We start from the raw sequence: 7,901 nt of genomic DNA, 5'->3' as shown, positions 1-7,901 counted from the left end.
ACCTGGGTTAAGGATACCATAGTTGAAATCAAGAAGAGAAAAAAGACATGGGCCGGCATGTAGCGCGCAGGCAGGATAACCGCTGGTCATTAAGGGTAACTGATTGCATCCCCAGAGAAGTCAAGTTGGTTATGGGGAGACAGAAAGTTAGGAGAGCAGATGAGATTACGAAGTTAGCGGGTATAAATTGGCAGCAGCAAGGACAGGGCCAAGTTGACAGGCGGAACATGGGAGAGGCCTTTGTCCTGCAGCAGATGTAGAGGCTGATGATGATGATGATGATGTTGATTATGATGATGGTGATGATGACCGTTTACAAAGTAATTTGGTCCAATATACACTCATTCGACAATGAAGAGTTTATAGGGAGAAAGTGACACGGGGCGTACCTTCTTACTACACCAGAAGGCAACTCCACCGGTGGTAGTAAGAAGTACTCGACTAGTTCCCAGACTCCTTGTTGCAGCAAGTGGTCCACTTCTTTGGCCACATCGTCCTTCAATGCTAGTGGGACTAGACGACTTTTTAGGAACGTTGGTCTTGCGTCGTTTTTCAGTTCAATGAGCACTGGTGGTCCATTAAAGCCAGAAAGACCATTGGGAAATACCTAAGAAAATTGTGAAATCCCGTCGACAACATTCATTTGCTGAATTCCACGCAGCCCAATACTCCATAGCCTAAACCAGTTTGGCCCAAGCAAACTGTTCCCTCTTCTGTTGATTACCATCAAAGGCAGTAGAGCCGCCAACTTCCTAAATTTCACCACAACACTTGCGCCACCAACTAATGGTAGCACCTTCTTTGACCATGTTACGAGCGCTCTGTTTGATTTGTAGAGGGATATTTTACTTCGGTTTCCCGCGATTAATCGAAATGTTTCTTCCCCCACAATTGAGCATGATGCTCCAGAATCACTTTCTATGAGCACATTCTGTCCTTCAATTTGTACTTCTACTATGATTTCTACTTGTTCATCCACTTCGCAGGCGGAAAATACTTCGGTCATGCCGTAAATGCCCTTAAGTTTACTGGGTTTTTTTTCCTATGCTATTGTGCAGTGTTTGAAACATTCTAACCTCGTCATTTGAACGACAGGCTTTTGCATTTGTCTGACTTTTTTGCACTTGAAACACGCCGCTTTTCTAAAACTGAATCAATGCGGAGCATGCTTACTATTGCAAGCCATAGTAATTGAAACATTCCGCCATGGTTTTTTGTTACATGCGTGCGGCTTGAATTAGGCACTCGCTGTCTTTTGTCTCGTTTCGTTCCTGTTTGTGTATATCTCGCTGCTGTTGCGTCGTAGTTTCAGCTGTCATGCCCATGACGTACGCAACTTGGAACGTAAGCTTCTGCTCGTTAAGAAGTCTCCGCTGGACTGCTTCATCCTTGATGCTGCACATGAAACAATCCCGTGCACATCATGATGTTTAATGCTAACTGTTGTCACCGAACCACAGTCTTCGGTTAGCTTCTGCAGAGCAGTGAAGTAGCCTTCCACTGATTCATCGGTAGCCTGGTTTCTTTTGTAGAACAAAGACCTTGCATGCCGCGTGGAAAGCCTCGGGTACAAGTGCTTGTGAACAGCCTTCTTGATTTAGTCTTAGCTTGCCATGGTCGGTCTTATTGGCTTCACCAGCGTTACGACAAGCCTGAACGCTGCTTGGCCGCAACAGCTCTGTATAACTGCTCTTCTCTTCTCATCAGTTGTTATCTTGTTCACGACGAAAAACATTTCCGACCGCTCGATGCACTCATTCAAAGACGCTTCTGTGCGAAGATACTCGCCAAATTTGCCGACATTCATCCCGCTTTTTTCGACGGCGGCCTCGCCAGGCCAGTCCGCCTCATCGCCACTGCAATAAATCTCCGAAAACTCCTAAAAATACAAATGGCAGCATATCCACAGAGTGAATGATGGAGAGTGGGGCAAAGCATCCGTCTGTCCATTCGTTCTTGCTTCCGTCCATCCATGCGTCCGTCTGTGTGACCGTCCGTGCGTGCGTCTATTCGGGCATCCGCACGTCCATCTGTGCGTCTGCCCCTGCGTCCTTCCATGCGTCCATCCATCGGTGCAGCCATCCATGAGTCCATCCATGCATCTGTCTGTGTGTCCGTTCGTCCATCTATGCAACACTCCAAATACCATCATCTCGCATCTTTTCATCATATATTCCTCATGTAGAAGCACTGCCATCCAGCGCACATTCCAAGAACTTAACGAGAGGAGGCACACGTACACTTTCTTACGGCTTGCGCTTCGTGTCTACTTTCCACCTTTAACCACCTCGAGTTCATGGTATATACTAGTCCTCTGTATTCATGCCACTGCGGCCCAACGCTTGCTAAACCTTTCTAAAACCAAAGAGGTTATGCCCAGCGAGTATAACGTAGCAACCCTTTCTTCTCAGACAGTGCTCAATGTACATGCAAATGGCTCCTAAGGGGGAATGAGAGACAGGAGATTTCGGCTTTTAGTTAACGCGCACGCTGCGAATTTTTCATTGTTCAACAACGCACAGAAAAAATCTCTCACCAGTACCACCTTGGAGGTCAAAATGTAAAACTAGTTACACACTACGACTACTACTGCGACTACGAGGGACAAGTAAGTGCCGCTATAAGGAGCTTCGCCCCTAAAACCCTGTCCAAGTCTCGCTTTACTCACTTTTATGCACACTGTACACATCCAAGCAGCATATCGTTGTCTTCTGTGTGTCGAAGCAGCGGAAAAGACAAGGAAACGTTTTGGCAGACCGGATGGCTGCATCCGACAATGACACCACTGGTAATGCATCAAAACCAATCCCTCCACGTGACTTGAAACTGTAAGACGAAAGCTCATGGGTTACTGGCAGAACACGTGGGTTTAACACACAGATAATAAACTTCATTTATTAGGCCGCAACCTCGTCATTGGCCACAAATATATCAAAATCACGACACAGAGAAGTTACACTTACAAGGCTCAGACATACATAATATAAGCATTCACAGAGTTTGCCTGCTGGCGATCTACCATTGTGTGGAAGATGTGCAGAATCACTTACGGTTCTTCATATCCTTGTGCAGTACAACAAGTTAGATGCTCCAAGAAAAAGAGCACTTTTTACTGCCCTACCGACAGTAGCTTCCACTACGCCCTGTGCGGCTCATCGGTAGGGATCCGCTTTTTGAACTTCATTTTCTGTGTACGTTTCTTTAATGATGTACATACATTTCACTTGCTACTTCAAGGTGATCCATAGCATGACCTCTGTACCGTGGTCCCAGCTACAGTGACTACATATCCGCTATGATTTAATTATCACGAGCTTTCCCCATTCACTTTCATTGTACGTACTTCACTTCACTATCATGATTTCGACGCTTCTATACTTTACCCGCGGTAGCACGAGGAATCTCAAGCCCCTTGAATGCTGGGCAATAATTTATGCCGCGGAGCGTCGTCATCTTGGAACGAGAAATGTACGAGCGTAGGCTTTACAGTTGCAATATCTCGGCCTGTTATGTTTAGGCCAACTGAACGGACCCAGAGCTCAGTTATCCTCTTAGGAGGAACGTCTAGGGTCGGTTTGAGTTACGTCGCAGAGCGTCATGATCTTCGGACCAGGAATAAGTGGTGCTGACGAGAAGTCACGTTCTCCTGAGTGTCGGCCCAATAAACTGTGTGCAGGCCCAAAACTCGTCTCCGGTAACAGAGGCCTTTCTCCATATACAAATTGCAGAATTGACTGCCCCCTCGCCCACCAAATATAAGCGCACTTGAGAGTCTGCCTGCGCGTGCAAGAATAAGAGACTGGAGCTGGCGGGCGCATGCGCTTTGGAATACGAGCCGGGTGGGGGTCAGGGATAAGTTGAAGACTGGTGTCAGCAGCGGGGGAAAGGGCAACGCCATTCGCGCTGGGTCAAACTGTTTGCTGGGTCCCTCATCTCATTCTCTCTCTCTCCCACCGCCTGTGTCCTTCAATTGCAAACATCGCATGATGGGCCGTGGAAAAGCAATCTGGGACTTCACCACGGTGTAGTAAAAGAAGCGAGGCTCTATGCTGCATAGTTCCTCGGAGTGCCCTGGCCTCTAACACCAGGGGATGTGTAGAAGTGAGGGCCTGTTGGTGGCACGCATTCATAAGTGAAAATTAATCTTCCCACTTGTAATCACCCTATGCCAATGTAATACCATTTGTTCATAATTATTGAACGCCTCTTGTCGAATACTTCTCCTCCGCCGAGCTACACCACCAAGGATCTTTCGCGCCGACATCGCTGGAGGAAAAGAACATTTACTGCCCCCATACACCCACCCAACATGCCATTGTTCACGTCCCTAGTCTACTGAAACGGAGGTCTTTAGCCATCAGTGACTCTTGCCCAATAAACACCACACATCATAATCATCATCAAACGTTGAAGTGTGGGGCCTCTTGTGAGGTCAGGTCGTCATTTAACAACATGGATGATGTCTGAAGAGATAACACTTTTACCGCACATCAATTTTTGGCAGACGATTTGACCATGCGCCAGGGTGATTCGTGTGAGACGAGACATTGCAGAGAGGTGGCTGCTTCATCATGACAGTGTGCCCTGTCACATGGTTTTTTCTGTCTGAAACGAGCAATTAAACGTTTTCGCAGGCTATGGCGCGCGCGCTCCCTAGGCAGACGCTTCCCAGATCTTCACTACCATGTGACTACAGCGCCACCGCTACTATGGCCCGCCACAGAATCAGCCGAGATACGGCGTGGCCACCCCGTGGCACAGCCACCCCTATAATGAACTAGAACTAGTACTTCACTATAAGCTGCCCCTTTCAGTACATTGTACAACTGCTGTCACGTCAACGATAAACTTTACCTCTCTATTGTCGCTGACTACCAATTTCAGCGTTTGATGAGGCATCCAATGTTTTCACCCTAATAATATACCAGAGGGCGTACATCATTTAGAGTTGATACATTCGAACAGTTGTGGTTGTTTCTTGAAGTTGTTAGACGCATCAATCATATTTCGGTGGCCTTATCTGACATACAAACTATACTGCTGAAAGAATGAGCAAGCGAATGAATGAAGTAGCGTGTCACCATATGCGATCATTTCGCGAAAGCTCGAATCGCGGATATAAATCATCACAAGAAATAGCACGTAAACCATCACGTGTAATGGCACATATACGTCGGGTTCATAAACGATGCACGTACCCAACGAGTAGAAGGCATGCAAACATTGCATCGCTTTCCTCGCATCGCAAGTCTCCCGGCTGATCGGTCAACGTAAAAAAAACAGAGAAAGCCATTTGCCCTGAAATGTATGAGGACGCAACAAAAACCAACAGAGAATACATATCTTATTGTGCAGTTCTGCACTTCCAACTTGTTTGTTGGAAATAGCAGTGTGGAATCATTCAAGCTTCGTAATCATATTATTGATTGTGCTCCCACTTGCATTCTAAGCCAGTACTGCGAAATGAAGCCAGTCGGCGCATATAATAATGTAGAAAACGTAACCATATGTTGTTTCACGATTGTGACTTCGTCCACAATCGTGGACGAAACCACAAGTTTTGTCCACAATTTCGTTCACAGTCGCGGACGAAACCTGAGTGAGAGATGGCGACGTACAGCACAAATAACAGCGGCATATTTACGGAGTCAGAACGGGCATCGAATGGAGCAAACGTCGACGCATACTCATATTGAAAGGCACGCAATATAATGCGCGATGTCAAGTCGAAAACGTCTGCCTAAAGTTCTCACTTCTGATTTTTCGCAACCATGTACTTTGTTGCCAATCGTTGCACTTAACGGGTGTTATCAAGAACAGCCTTTAGCCGTCATTAACTCTTGTTCTTATATGAGCCGCACCAGCCAATCACGGCAACTAACAGCGATGCCACTCATGGGTGAAAAGTATTTCACAGCATAATGTGCACTGAAGGGCAAGTAAATATTCACCGTTGGTGATGGGCATCTCATAAGTAAACTATCGTGTTTTGAGCATTAACAGCAAGATGGCACATTGAGCGCGCAGCGGCGTGCGCTCTCATCCCCCATGCGTACTTTGTCTCGCAGAGAGGACTGGGTGGTCGTAAAGCCCCTGAGCGCACATTCGCGCGCCCTTATCTCGTGGTTGAGAGCATCTTATGTCTTGGCTGTCCTTAAGCTTTAACCGGAACAGTTCTGTTGTATTTACCGGGCACGCAAAGGTCATTGCAATCATTGAACAGTCTCTGTTTGCGAAAAGAGCGCGCTTTTCTGACACAGCGAAGTAACAACCAGCAAGCTTATTCGCGTTCATCTGTACCTGTGAGTACGTTGCGTGCGTTATTTGTGCGTGAAAACGTGGGGCACGTTTCGATCTGTTTGGAATTCTGCGCTTGACCTTCGAATTTGTTGCTGTTGCGTTTGCGGCAAAGCTGCGACTTACGTGAATGGTAGATATAAATAGCTACCCGTTTGCACGTCGAAGAACGTGGTCGTCGGTGGCCCAGTGATTAACGCCTCACACTCGTGACGTAGAGGTTTCAAGTTCAATGTCGCGTGCCAGAGTTTCTTTTTTTGATTTTTTTTCTCTTTTGCGTTTTCATAATTATATATACGTATACATATAAGGTGAGTGACGCCAACGCTGCCGGCAAAATTCATCCGAGAGTGTCCATATAATTGCTCTCGCAATAATATTATTGTCCGGAACTTTTCACCGATGCCTCAAAGACTCGAACCTTTGCGTCTTACGCCTTGGTTCGTCAATCTTTTTCAGATGTAGGTTTTTTACACCCTGACCCGAGGATCTTCACTTCAAAGGCATACGCTATATTATCGGTCATCAAACATATCAAAGAATTGAAACTCTCAAAAGCTGTTCTGTTCATATACTGATCCTCTTAGCGTGGCAACAGCTCTGAAATTTTTTGAAAAACAAACACACACAAGAATCCTATCCCTGTCTCTGTCTACTCAATTCTATGCACAGCAACAGTCTTCGATAGTCTGCTGGGTGCCAGCACATCACGAAATTCAAGGAAACGTGTTGGCGGATCAGCTAGCTGTTTCCGTCCACGAGAATGCCACCAGCAATACATCTATAGCTGTCCCAGCACTGGACCTAAAACGCTTCACAAAAGGAAAGCTCAGGAATTATTGGCGCCATTTATGGGATATGCAAAAGAATAAACTTCGCCTCATAAAGCCACGTGTCGTGCATTGGCCGCCAAAATTATAGTCGCGCTACACAGAAGTAACAAAGGATTAAGAATGGAACATACGCACCAGTGTTACGGGATGGGCCCTTCCATTCTATTCCAATTTTATTTCGGGGCATTTCAACTTGCCGTAATTCCATTCTGTTCAATTCCTCAGATTAAAAACAAACTGAGCCTATTCCCACTCCGGGAATGGCCAGGTAGGTAAACTTCATTCCTACTATTTCTCAACGCAAAATATTCGGCTGCTGACCCGCAGGGCGCGGGTTCGAATCCCGGCTGCGGCGGCTGCATTTCCGATGGAGGCGGAAATGTTGTAGGCCCGTGTGCTCAGATTTGGGTGCACGTTAAAGAACCCCAGGTGGTCTAAATTTCCGGAGCCCTCCACTACGGCGTCTCTCATGATCATATAGTGGTTTTGGGACGTTAAACCCCACATATCAATCAATCAATCAACGCAAAATAGGCATATCTTGATAGTTTTACTAAGGTTATAATGATTGTAACAATATAAAGCGGACGTCACCAAATAGATAAGCAATACAAAACTTCGCTAAACACGCTTCCACGATGGAGGGATGTTAGCTTGGCTACCTATCTCGTGCAGTAGAACCACTTTACTATAGTTCCTATAGGCGCAGTTCTCCCCCTACTAATGGTATTTGCATGGTCAGCACAATCTTTAAAAAAGAGGTTAGCAAAA

The 7,901-nt window shown here is 46.3% G+C and overlaps 1 pseudogene; it reads right to left on the bottom strand.

Annotated features, from left to right (window-relative positions):
* Positions 1 to 1,217: 1,217 nt before the first annotated feature.
* LOC142814461 (uncharacterized) lies at positions 1,218 to 1,807 on the bottom strand (annotated as a pseudogene).
* Positions 1,808 to 7,901: the final 6,094 nt, after the last annotated feature.

This window comes from Rhipicephalus microplus, chromosome 4, assembly GCF_043290135.1.
Source record: "Rhipicephalus microplus isolate Deutch F79 chromosome 4, USDA_Rmic, whole genome shotgun sequence".
NCBI classification, from domain to species: domain Eukaryota; kingdom Metazoa; phylum Arthropoda; class Arachnida; order Ixodida; family Ixodidae; genus Rhipicephalus; species Rhipicephalus microplus.
The sequence above is the reverse complement of the archived record's forward strand: the minus strand, read 5'-3'. Positions and strand labels throughout refer to the sequence as shown.